This window comes from Dreissena polymorpha, chromosome 3 (genome assembly GCF_020536995.1).
Source record: "Dreissena polymorpha isolate Duluth1 chromosome 3, UMN_Dpol_1.0, whole genome shotgun sequence".
Lineage (NCBI taxonomy): Eukaryota > Metazoa > Mollusca > Bivalvia > Myida > Dreissenidae > Dreissena > Dreissena polymorpha.
This window is the reverse complement of record NC_068357.1, coordinates 6,361,195-6,374,639: the sequence shown is the minus strand read 5'-3', so window position 1 is coordinate 6,374,639 and position 13,445 is coordinate 6,361,195. Positions and strand designations below refer to the sequence as shown.

General features: G+C 38.9%; 1 long non-coding RNA gene across 1 annotated transcript; it reads right to left on the bottom strand.

Annotated features, from left to right (window-relative positions):
* Positions 1–9,460: 9,460 nt before the first annotated feature.
* On the bottom strand, positions 9,461–9,858 carry LOC127872842 (uncharacterized). Its single transcript, XR_008045805.1, has 2 exons — positions 9,658–9,858; positions 9,461–9,495 (listed from the first exon to the last, which is right to left on the bottom strand). It is a non-coding gene; the product is annotated as an uncharacterized LOC127872842 (long non-coding RNA).
* Positions 9,859–13,445: the final 3,587 nt, after the last annotated feature.

Sequence of the window (13,445 nt, the reverse complement as noted above, 5' to 3'; positions counted from 1 at the left end):
TATCAGGTTGCTATCTTCAATATTGCAAATGTTACAGTTGGAGAAAACAAACAAACAAACACACAAAAAGTTAACAAACCAACAGACAGGGAAAAAAATAACATGTCCCCCACTGTAGTGGTGGGGGACATAAAAATATGATGTTTACAGTTAATGTGATATTTCATGTTTGGGCAAGTGGCTTTACATTCAGGGCAAGTAAATGTTCTAGGTTCTTGCCCGGTAGGGCAAGTTGGTTTTTTGGTTAATGTTGAGCCCTGCTACTATGAGTGACTGTGGTCCTGCTTATACAACAGCTTTGCTGAATCAAAGCGCTGAAGGCACTGAAGTTGTTAGCTGTTGTCGTCCTTGATAAGCTTGTGTGCATTGCACAGGCTAATCTGTAAGCACAGGCTTATCTTAATTGACATGCATTAAGCCCCGTTTTCCCTGAAAGCAGCCAATATGTACAGATTTCAATGATAAACACTAGACTGGCCAATGTCGACTTACAAGCTGGTAAATACACCCACTGCAGTAGTATAGCAGACGCTCCTAAGCATTCGTTGTCTGCAGTGCAGACAGGCAGCGGAAATCGTTCCTAGGGTAGTGAGTAACCCTCCTTAAGGTAGCTAAGCTAGCGAAGCACATACTGATTTGCAAAACATGCTCTGTAAATTTAGTCGTCCGCTAACGCAACCAACTAAAAATCATGCAATCTTTCATCAGTTCATAAATTTAGAGCTTAAAAGTTGTACAGTACACATACATGTACACTAAATTTTGTTAATTTAAAATTTATATTTAATTTCCAATGACATTTTTACACTTACCTTATCAAATAATCCATTCGATTGAATAACAAATATATTTAATGATCAGTGCACTGTTGTGGCTTGTGCGTTTTTCTAAAAATTGTTTTCATCATGAAATATCCTGTTTGTTTACATCCATTTTACTATATCATTTTCAGTGTGAGAAAACGCATGGATCAGAAGTTAAATGATGAAGGAGTCCCAACAAATCAAATAGTTCAAATTTCGGGCCATAAAAAAAAAACAGTATCAACAATTACAGCAAATTGAACAACAAGCATTCAATGGCCATTTCAGACATTTTGTCAGACTCGTCACGTCCAAACAGCATCGTGCCTCCGGCTCCTGCTCGTCTTGCAATGCCAATGTCTACACACAATTTCGGGGATTCCTGTGAGATGCTGATGGGAAGAGGGTCTTTTATGAACTCTTACTTTCATGGAAACGTGGTCTTCAACTTTAATTGGAACAAACAAAACATGCTGTCTCAGCAGTAAGTCCAATAACACAGACATGTGCATCAAGATTCAAGTCCTGACATCATGCCGCAACCGTTCAAAAGGATTAGAATGATCCCCAGTGACAGTGATAGCGATTAATCTTGCTCATCAACACTTAAAAACAGTTAAAATAATCCTGTTTGTTGTTAATCCACAGTTTTAAACGGGAGGCGGAAAACTACAACGGGCGAGGCATGGTATGGTATTGCGCAAGGGGGGGTTAGAGGGTTAGGGTTAGTTTTAGGGGTCGGGTTAGGGTTTGGGTTAGCCAACCATAACCCTAACCCGACCCCTAACCCTTACCCTAACCCTTTTTTGGGGTTATCACCCCTGACCATGCCTCGCCCGTTGTAGTTTTCCGCCTCCCTTTTAAACACTTAATTAGGCAAACATTTTTTAATAAATTGATTTACGGGACCTGCGACTGTATTTATGTTTAAATGGAATAAAAATAAAAGTATCTTTCTGCAATTTTATTTTCATAAATTCCGCCGACAGTGTTTAAGTCCCGCGTGAAAAAATAAAACTGTTGACGACAACAATCAAAATTTATATTCGCAAGCGTTTTATCGCATCTGGTTTTTTTTAACTACCGGCAAATTTCATTGGCTGTTTAAATTTAATAAACCAATCATATTCCTTAAGAGTGATCTCCCTGATTATGGCAGTGAATAGTCATCATGGAGATAATCCAGATATCTGCATTATCAGTGTATACCTACCCTGTCGAGGAAATAACACCAAAGATAATTTCTGTGAGGTCATCTTAGAAATAGAGGAGCTGATGGAGAAATACAGCGACACCCATGCACTCTTCATCTGTGGAGACTTCAACTCTTCGTTGTCTAGGCAACCTCCCAACGACAGAGACCAAATTCTCAGAGATCTGGTAAAGAAGCATAACCTCCACACAGACCGGGATGGTGAGCCCACCTTCTTCAACTCAAGCGGCGAGCAATCTGCCGAGATAGACTACATATTAAAAAACACGTTGGCACGAGAGATCTCCACTTTAGTTGGGCCATCCTTAAAAATTCTTTTGTTTGGCAAAACCCGACCACCCACTAAAATCGGCACGACTGAATTTTTGTGTGGATACTTTCCAAAAAAATGTTTTTTTGCTCGCCGAAACTTCTTTCCGCTAAATTTTTCCTTTCCGCTTTTTATCCTTTCCGGTTATTTGCATCATTTGATTAAATGCTCTTTCAATGATATCTAGAATAGCAATGAACAAAATTTATTTGAGTCTCCTATTTATTTGACATATGCATATGGGATTAATTAGCCTTTAAACACAATTAAACCGCTCCCGTTTTTCTCGTATCCCTTTAATTAAAATACGCTGCTGTCGTTCATGTTACAAATTAATTATCACCGTTCAATTCGATTCGGCAGGAATGTGTAATATTGCCATATAACTAATTATTTAATTATCACTCTTTAATTCAGTTCAGTAAATATTCGGTAGAAAGATAAAAAGTGGTCAGCTTAGAAATATTTATTAACAGGTATTGTCACGTATTTGTTTTATTTGCTTATCTCTTTATACGACTTTCCGACCGTTCGCTATTTTGGAGGCAGATGGCGATATTAAATGTGTATTCAAATTATACAACATCTGGGCATGAATGACCCAATATTATCCGATAGCTCCACCTGTTCTCACCTTTCATTCGACAATGTTATGTCATGTGTAAGCAAGCTCAATGCTTATTGGCCAGCTACCATGTGCACTTCATTAACAATAAGGTCAAGCAATGTCTAATCGGGTACAGACCGGGTTTCCTTAACTGTTCCAATTGCAAACACTTTCATTGAAACAAAGAGACAAATATAGAAAACCAGTCCGGATAAAAATGGCGGATGTTTTCAACGAAATTTTACTAGATTTTCGCAATTTAGATTTTTCTGAGCCAAATTCTCAAAAGTTTCGCAAATGACTCAAATGGCGAACAACAGCACAAGAATTACGAATGTGTTATTATTGGAATAAATGCTCACTATTACAGAGCTCACTCTGTCGATCGCCATTTGCAAAAGTATAGCTAATTTAATTGGCTCAAGAAAAATATAATTTGCGAATATGCTTAAATCTCGTTAAATTTCATTGAAAACATCCGCCATTTTAATCCGGAGTGATTTTTTAAACTATTTTTCTCTTTGTTTCCATGAACAATTTGAAGCGCATATGGTAGCTGGCCAAGCAACATTGAGTTCGCTATCGGGTAAAATTGGGTCATTCGTGCGCAGATAATGGAATACACAATTGATATTGTCGTCTGCCTACAATATAACGGCCGATGGCAAAAGTCGTATAAAAAAAGCAAATGAAAAAAAGCGTAACACTCAATAAATTATTTTTAAGCTGATCACTTTACAAATTTCTTCTGACTATCGATCTAAATTAAAGGATGATAATTCAATAATTAGTTAAATGTCGAAGATGTTGCAGCTTTCTGTTCTTGATTGAAATTAATATGTTATAATTACTTTGTTGTTTTTTACTCACAAACTATGCTATAGTAAAGTAATATGTCAACCAAATAGTATATTAATTATGTATTTGCTAGGTTACTTGTTTTCATTTTCTGTAGTCAAACGATATGCACATTTTATTTCATGTGCAAAATGCGTACAATATTTCGGACTGTCGTTTTCGGATAAAGTATTTTTCGTCGATTATATTATATTTTCGAAGTTCTTTATAGAAAAAATAGACTTACAAATACACATGCGGTGATACGGACGGTGCAGAAAAATCTTTACCAATTTCCTTTCATGAGGCAGAAGACTTGGAGCTTTATTTGATAATTACCTTTCAGTTTGGTATATGTCGGAGTTCAATGTCAGAAAAAAAAATCCTAAAAAAAAAACAACTCCACCTACCTACCCACCCAAATTTACCTGGTTCGGGTTATGCCAAACAAACAATTTTTTAAGGATGGCCTTACTGCTGGACAACAACACTCCAATGTATCAGATCACACATCGGTCTCAACTGAAATAATGATCACCTTCCATGATAAACTAAACGACCTTATGACACGTCCTAAACCAAACTGGAGCAAGTGTAACAAAGATATTTATAGAGACTCCATTAGGCAATTAACCAAGCCTAAAGGCTGCAAGGCAATATGCATCCCCGAGAGGGACATTGAGCAACTCAGTGTAGCACTCACACAAGCCACAGTCGCAAGTATATACAGATTCAATCCTACAGCCAAGAAAAAGAAGAGGCCTCCTAAAGCTAGAGTACCTTCATCCAAGCTGCAGCAAAAATCAGTAAGCATACATGGTGGGTGTGAATGTTGTGATGGAGCACCCTGAGGTGACAGCCATCCAATAGCCCTAGAGATGAAAAAAGCCAAGCGAAACCTTTGTTAAGCCCATTTAGGAAATTCCATGCCATGAAGAGGTGTAGTTACCTGGAAGGCATCATGAATGCTACTGATGACACCACCTTCTATAAACGAGTCCCCCAGCAGAGATCTACAAGAAGGCATCTTACCAATTGCCTCCTGCATGATTGAAGGAAGAAAACAAACATCCCCTGATGGGTGGGCTTAACACTTTGAGACGTTCAAAACACCAATAAACAAGCAAAGATACGAGAACTCTTATCTGAAAAAAGCAACTAAAGACCTGAATCACCTACAATCAGCCTTCCAGACAAGAAGTATTACAATAGCAGATACGGGTGTCCCCGAAGTAGATTGTGCCGTGGCAAAACTGGACAACAAGACAGCCGACTACATGGGCCTAACCGCCAAACATCTCAAGTATGGTGGAGCAGCGATCTACCCTGTGCTGGTGAGGATAATCAACACAATTTTTAAGCATAGTCTGAAAAAAGGTGTAATCAACCCGGTACACAAAAAAGGGAGTCTATAAACCCAGATAACTACAGAGAGATTACCGTAACATCCATTCTGCTCAAGGTTGTTGAACATATCCTCAAGCTAGACACAGGCCAGTTTTCATGAAGACCCAGTCTGGCCTACAATCGGGATTCATGCGCGGTACTTCTCCATCAAATCAGCGTTCCTAGTGTCGGAATGCCAACTCGAAGCTAAACCCGTGACAAACCAGTTGAACCTTATAGCACTGGACACACGGAAAGCCTTTGATGTTGTTAACCATAATATCCTATTGCGCAACCTGATTTTAGATGGAATCGATCCAGCTGAATGGTTACTTCTTTGCAATATCTACTCGAAAACAAGTTCATGTGTGAAGTGGCAGGGCCTATTGTCCAGGCAATTCAACTTATGTCAAGGGGTGCGCCAGGGGGGTGTCCTCTCCACAGAACACTACAAGAGATTCAATAATCCTCTACTCCTCAACTAAGAAGAGAGATTTATGGGAGCTGGCATTGGCTTAATCGACATACCACATACTACTTGTGCGGATGACCTGGTGTTACTGTCTAATTCAGACTGGGAGATGAATCTCATGCTCAAGTTGAAGTGTTCAGTCGAAGACACAGGTATGACATCAACCCATCAAAAAGCAGCTGCATCAGGGTTAACCCAAAAAGCCCCGACACAAGTCCTGACTTTATACTTGAAGGCACTTGCATCCCACTAGAAACGTCTACTTCTCATATTGGAGCATACAGAAATACCAAGTGCAAAGTGAACACAAAAAATAAAATAGAGCTAGGAAGGTGTACAGCCTACTGGCTCAAGGGAGCAGGCTTCAATGGAAAGAACGGACTAAAACAATCTGTTAAAGCCCACCTCTGGTCCACCTTCGTAGTACCTAGAATGTAATACACCCTGGAGGTCCTACCCTACAGTCAGGCCGATCTCAAAGCCTTAGAAGCATTCCAGTTGAAAACCTTAAAGCAAGTGCAACATCTAGCAGACAGGACTTATAACGTTGCTGCCCTGTCTCTGTTAGGTATTTGCCTATTCGAGCTCAATTACACAAAAACACACTTAATATGTACTACAGTATAATCCAGACACCAGGGACAGTTGAATACAAGGTGGCCGAGACACTGCTGGCCATGAAATTGCCAACAGACCATAGTTTCTTCTCCAGTATCCGCAGACTCCATACCTATAATCTACTGACAGCGTGCAAACTCTTCGAGAGCCCGCCTAGCAAAGATGTGTGGAAAGCCAAACTAAACAGTGCGGTTGACCAGCATACCATTGCGACCTGGCGGGAAGAAATCCAAGAAAAACCTTCCTAAAGGTATATCAATACAGATGTCCTCTCTGTCGTGCAAACCCACCACCTGTACACCTATGTGAGGCCATCCTAAGAGCAGAAACCAAAGCAAAGCTGTTGACAGGAACCTACATCCTACAAGCTAACATGTTAACATTGATAAGCCAAGTACTTCATCCCATGTTGACAAAGATCTACCGTTTGAACAAAGCAACATTGATTATGATATACCAAGTACTCGATTGTATATCGACAAAGATCCAATGTTTGAACCAGACATTAGCGAAAACAGGGCAACCGTATGGATAAACAAAGTAAAATGCAATGTCTATATGTTGTACCAAGCCAGAAGACAGCTACTAGGAAACGAAAATGGAATAGGCAACAATCTTGTGTTTTCTGCTCAAAGCTATACCCAAAGCTTCCAAGACATTTAGAGGATGTTCATTCTGATGAACTGGAAGTACAAAGAGCATTGGAATACAAAAATGGTTCTAAAGAAAAAAAAGAAGCCTGGTCTATTAGGAATAAAGACAATTTTGCTCATAATGTGACAATGCGCAGTAAAGGGAAAGGAGAAATAATACCATGTAAGCGTCCCCATACTTGTTCTGAGGGTACAAAGTTCATTTAATGTAAAGAATGCAAAGGAACATATCAAAGGTAAGAATTGTGGTGCCATGTCGAAGCTGCACACCACTCAAATAAAGATGGAGAAAAGCGCCAAACACAAACATCACACCAGGTAGATAGTGCTACTTTGCTGCCTGTTTCTGTTGTAACTACTAGGGAGTTTAGAGAAAGCATTCTAGACAAATTAGCAAATGACGAGTTATCCATTATTGCATGTATAGACTCTGACATCGTTTCATATGGACAAAGACTTTTCGTAAAGCAAAAGCAAAACAAGCATCAGTATACCTATATTTATAAGACGAAAAATGAGAGAGATTGCATGCTTTTTAATTAGAGCTAGGGCTGTTGATCGTGAAGTTAAAGCATTGAGAGATTGTCTTAATCCTTGGAAGTTTAATATGTGTGTCTGTTCCGTGAGGACATTATGTGGTTTCAATGAAGATCAAATGAAATACAATACACCATCACTTGCAAGCAAAATTGGCCATTTGCTACAAGCAGTTGTGTATCGATGAATTATCAAGAGGCGATTAAATGCTACAGGAAAATGTGGAAAACTTCATTATAGTATATAAAGAAGTGTGGGAGTATGCTGTTAGTCGCGCAGCACTTCAAACAATCGAGATGAATAAATACAATAAACTTTCCTTGATACCAATGGCGAAAGACCTTATGGCGTTATCTTAATGCTTAAAGGAAAAAGCGGAATCCGTTACTGGGGATATCATAGAGAGTGAATATAGAGAACTGGCAGAAATAACTTTAGCACAACTTGTTCTTTTTAATTTAAGGAGAGCTGGCCAGACAGAAAGGTTAGAAATTCAGCAGTTGATTGATGGAGTACAAAATGGGAAAACGATATGCATGAAAAGGTGTTGGCATCTTTATTGCCCCTTGAAAGGAAACTGGTTGGTGTCATTGACTGTGTGGAAACTAGGGGAAAAAGGGGAGACGAATTGCCATCCTACTCCAACAAGACCTGAAACAACAAATTGATGTTCTTGTAATCTTCTTCTCCAAACGAACAAGGCCCAGTGCTTAGATATTTGGTGTGTAGCATCGCTTAATTAACCTATACAATGACTGTTCAAGGCATGGCCGCATGGTCAAAATTGGTTTTACCTACACTTTTATTGAGAAATCTTTAAAAATCTTCTAAAAATAAACCAGAAATGGAGGAGCTAATATATTTGGTGTGACGGCTAGAGGGAGAGAGTACATTGCCAGGGACTATTAACTTAGTATGTTAAGTTGTTGTTGTGTGTATACCCTCTCAGCACTCACAATTACTGTAGCCTTGTATATCCGTTTATATCAATATTGTTTTCTTTTGTTTATTAGGTGCCTGGTCATTTCCGGTTTTATGGGCTGGGGGGATGAGGGCCCAGCGGCCTAATCAGGAATTGCTAGAGAGGATGTTACGATGTGAGCCGGATGAAGTTATCGTCGTCCTTGGGGGAAACGATATCACTTCAAGGTGCCAGCCACGTGATATAAGTCTGGACATCCTTAAGTTGTCCCGGCTGGTGAAGGCCCAAGGTGTCGCCACCGTGGTGGTGGCCGGCATTTGCCAGAGGTGGGCATTTTGCGATAACGCCCATACATTGGACCGCTTCACGGCCAAAGGCAGCGCTATCGATCATTATGTAATGAGATATTTTCCCGTATCTTCCATGCTTCACATGCGGGAGGATGTCCACTGGCTTTCGGACGGCAAACATCTTAGTGAGGACGGAATGGCAGTATTTATGGAGAGTCTGCTTTCCTAAGAATTAGACAATTAGACCCTGAAAATCCTAGCCTGAAGTCCGCTTAAAAATATTTAACAGATCCCTATTTCATACACAACTGTATGTTTCCTTGATCCTAAAAATCCTTACTTCAAAACTTGTTTTAAGTATATGCTTTCAAATTTCCAAAAAACATATGCAATTTTTGTGGCAAGTAAAAATTGCCTAGCCCTTCATACATGATATAGCAATAGTACACATAGAGGATGAATGGACAATGATATTTAATTTATATTTTTCAGTATGTTATTTAAAATATTCAATACAATTTAAAACAAGGGACAAAATTGTCACAAAACCAGGTTTTCATTGTGAAAAAAAATCTGATAAAGGGAGAAAACTCAAACTGAACTTTTGAAATGACCAAAAAAAATTAACCCCCTTTGTAAGTTTTTTTTTTTTTTTAAATCTATTTTTAGTCGTTGCGACCTTGACATTGGAGATATTGACGTGATTCTTTCGTGGGACACACCCTCCCATGATGGTGAACAAATGTGCCAAATGATTTTAAAATCTCACAATGAATGACATAGTTATGGCCAGGACAAGCTCATTTATGGCCATTTTTGACCTTTGAACTCAAAGTGTGACCTTGACCTTGGAGATATCGACGTAATTATTTCGCGCGACACACCGTCCAATGATGGTGAACAAATGTGCCAAATGATTTTAAAATCTGACGATGAACGACATAGTTATGGCTCGGACAAGCTCATTTATGGCCATTTTTTACCTTTGAACTCAAAGTGTGACCTTGACCTTGGAGATATCGACGTAATTATTTCGCGCGACACACCGTCCAATGATGGTGAACAAATGTGCCAAATGATTTTAAAATCTGACAATGAACGACATAGTTATGGCCCAGACAAGCTTATTCCGCCAGCCCGCCAGCCAGCCAGCCAGCCCGCCCGCATTCGCCAATCTAATAACCAGTTTTTTCCTTCGGAAAACCTGGTTAAAAACCCAACTAAACTGACATTTTCAAAAAAAGGTTTTATCATGAGTTAACAGAGCAATTGTTCTTATAGTTAAATAACATGTATATAATTTCAAATAAATCAACAATATTATAAAACATATTATTCTATATCCAATAAATTCATCCAATCGGCATTCTTCATATCTACCACATGACCGTCCAATAAATTCCGGTATTGGATCCAAAAAGTCTGTATTTTTTTCATATTGGACAGTTGAGTATAAGTGTACTTAGCAATTGTTTTATAACGATAAAAGCCGTTACCAAAAAAAAGTATCCGAATGAACTATAATCGACTCACACGGGCGCTTGTCTTGAAGATAGCATAGATGCAATTAAAGCATTTTAAAATCAAAATTAAACAAAGAGCTGAAGAAAGGGATATAGAATAAAAAGCTTATTTGACGTTTAAACTGTACAGTACGTGATTTATTCGCACACAGTTTGAAGTCATATTAGACTCGCCTAACGGCTCGTCCAATATGACATCAAACTGTGTGCTTCTCCAATTATATATTCGCATTGTACAGTGAAACGTCTAATAACCTATAAAAAAGGAAAGTTTTAGATAACAAAGTAGATGTCTTATTTCTTGAATATCAATAACATTTTATAATTACAGGTGACTTATCAACCCCTCACGGACGTGCACGTTATTGTACCCACGTTGAGAAATTGTCCAACAACGACAATGATGCATGGACAGTAACAATAACTGTGAAAAAAAAATGGAATTGAAGTGCCATTGCAGCCACAAGTTCTTCAAAAGTTCACTGACAAAATTATTAAAACAGTACAAACAAGGGCTGTTTGTAAAACATGCATGCCCCCCATACGGGCTTTCCGTTGTAGTGGCAGCCATTGTGTGAATACGATTTTTGTCACTGTGACCTTGACCTTTGACCTGAAAATCAATAGGGGTCATCTGCGGGTCACGATTAATGTACCTATGAAGTGTCATGATCCTAGGCAAAAGCGTTCTTGAGTTATCATCCGAAAATCATTTTACTATTTCGGGTGACCGTGACCTTGACCTTGTGACCTTAAAATCAATAGGGGTCATCTGCAAGTCATGATCAATCTACCCATGAAGTTTCATGATCCTAGGCGTAAACGTTCTTGAGTTATCATCCGAAAACCATTTTACTATTTCGGGTCACTGTGACCTTGACCTTTGACCTAGTGACCTCAAAATCAATAGGGGTCATCTGCGAGTCATGATCAATCTACCCATGAAGTTTCATGATCCTAGGCGTATGCATTCTTGAGTTATCATCCGGAAACCATTTTACTATTTCGGGTCACCGTGACATTGACCTTTGACCTAGTGACCTCAAAATCAATAGGGGTCATCTGCAAGTCATGATCAATCTACCCATGAAGTTTCATGATCCTAGGCGTATGCGTTCTTGAGTTATCATTCGAAAACCATTTTACTATTTCTGGTCACCGTGACCTTGACCTTTGACCTAGTGACCTCAAAATCAATAGGGGTCATCTGCAAGTCATGATCAATGTACCTATGAAGTTTCATGATCCTAGGCCAAAGGGTTCTCGAGTTATCGTCTGACAACCACCTGGTGGACGGACAGACCGACAGACCGACCGACAGACCGACATGAGCAAAGCAATATACCCTCTTCTACGAAGGGGGGCATAAAAAATGTCAATGATTATGAAGAATAAATAGATAAGACGAAATTTCAGCATAAATCAATTGCATATTGTTTGTTCATACATATGAGCAAATATTGCTAATGGAGCCTTAAAGGAGAGCTGGCCAGACAGAAAGGTTAGAAATTCAGCCGTTTATTGATGAAGTACAAAATGGGAAAACGATACATGAAAAGGTGTTGGAATCTTTATCGCCCCTTGAAAGGAAACTGGTTGGTGTCATTGACTGTGTGGAAATTAGGGGAAAAAGGGGAGACGAATTGCCATCCTACTCCAACAAGACCTGAAACAACAAATTGATGTTCTTGTAAACTTCTCCTCCAAAAGAACAAGGCCCAGTGCTTAGATATTTGGTGTGTAGCATCGCTTTATTAACCTCTACAATGACTGTTCAAGGCATGGCCCCAGGGTCAAAATTGGTTTTACCGACACTTTTATTGAGAAATCTTTAAAAATCTTCTAAAAATAAACCAGAAATGTAGGAGCTAATATATTTGGTGTGTCGGCTAGAGGGAGAGAGTACATTGCCAGGGACTATTAACTTAGAATGTTAAGTTGTTGTCGTGTGTATACCCTCTCAGCACTCACAATTACTGTAGCCTTGTATATCCGTTTATATCAATATTGTTTTCTTTTGTTTATTAGGTGCCTGGTCGTTTCCAGTTTTTCGGGCTGGGGGGATGAGGCCCCAGCCGCCTAATCAGGAATTGCTAGAGGATGTTAAGATGGGAGCCGGATGTAGTTATCATCGTCCTTGGGGAAAACGATATCACTTCAAGGTGCCAGCCATGTGATATAAGTCTGGACATCCGTAAGTTGTGTCGGCTCGTGAAGGCCCGAGGTCTCCACCGTGGTGGTGGCCGGCATTTGCCAGAGGTGGGCATTTCGCGATAACGCCCTTACATTGGACAGCTTCCCGGCCATAGGCAGCGCTATCGATCATTATGTAATGAGATATATTCCCGTATCTTCCATGGTTCACATGCGGGAGGATGTCCACTGGCTTTCAAACGGCGAACATCTTAGTGAGGACGGAATGGCAGTATTTATGGAGAGTCTGCTTTCCTAAGAATTAAACAATTAGACCCTGAAAATCCTAGCCTGAAGTCCGCTTAAAAATATTGAACAGATCCCTATTTCATACACAACTGTATGTTTCCTTGATCCTAAAAATCCTTACTTCAAAACTTGTTTTAAGTATATGCTTTCAAATTTCCAAAAAACATATGCAATTTTTGTGGCAAGTAAAAATTGCCTAGCCCCTTCATACATGATATAGCAATAGTACACATAGAGGATGAATGGACAATGATATTTAATTTATATTTTTCAGTATGTTATTTAAAATATTCAATACAATTTCACACAAAAAAACTGAACTGACATTTTCGAAAAAAGGTTTTATCATAAGTTAACAGAGCAATTGTTCTTATAGTTAAATAACACGTATATAATTTCTAATAAATCAACAATATTATAAAACATATTATTCTATATCCAATAAATTCATCCAATCGGCATTCTTTATATGTACCACGTGACCGTCCAATAAATTCCCGTATTGGATCCAAAAAGTCTGTATTTTTTTCATATTGGACAGTTGAGTATAAGTGCACTTATTATATAGCAATTGTTTTATAATGATAAAAGCTGTTACCGAAAAAAAGTATCCGAATGAACTATAATCAACTCACACGGGCGCTTGTCTTGAAAATAGCATAGATGCAATTAAAGCATTTTAAAATAAAAATTAAACAAAGAGCTGAAAAAAGGGATATAGAATAAAAAGCTTATTTGACGTTTAAACTGTACAGTACGTGATATATTCGCACACAGTTTGAAGTCATACTGGACTCGCCTAACGTCTCGTCCAATATGACGTCAAACTGTG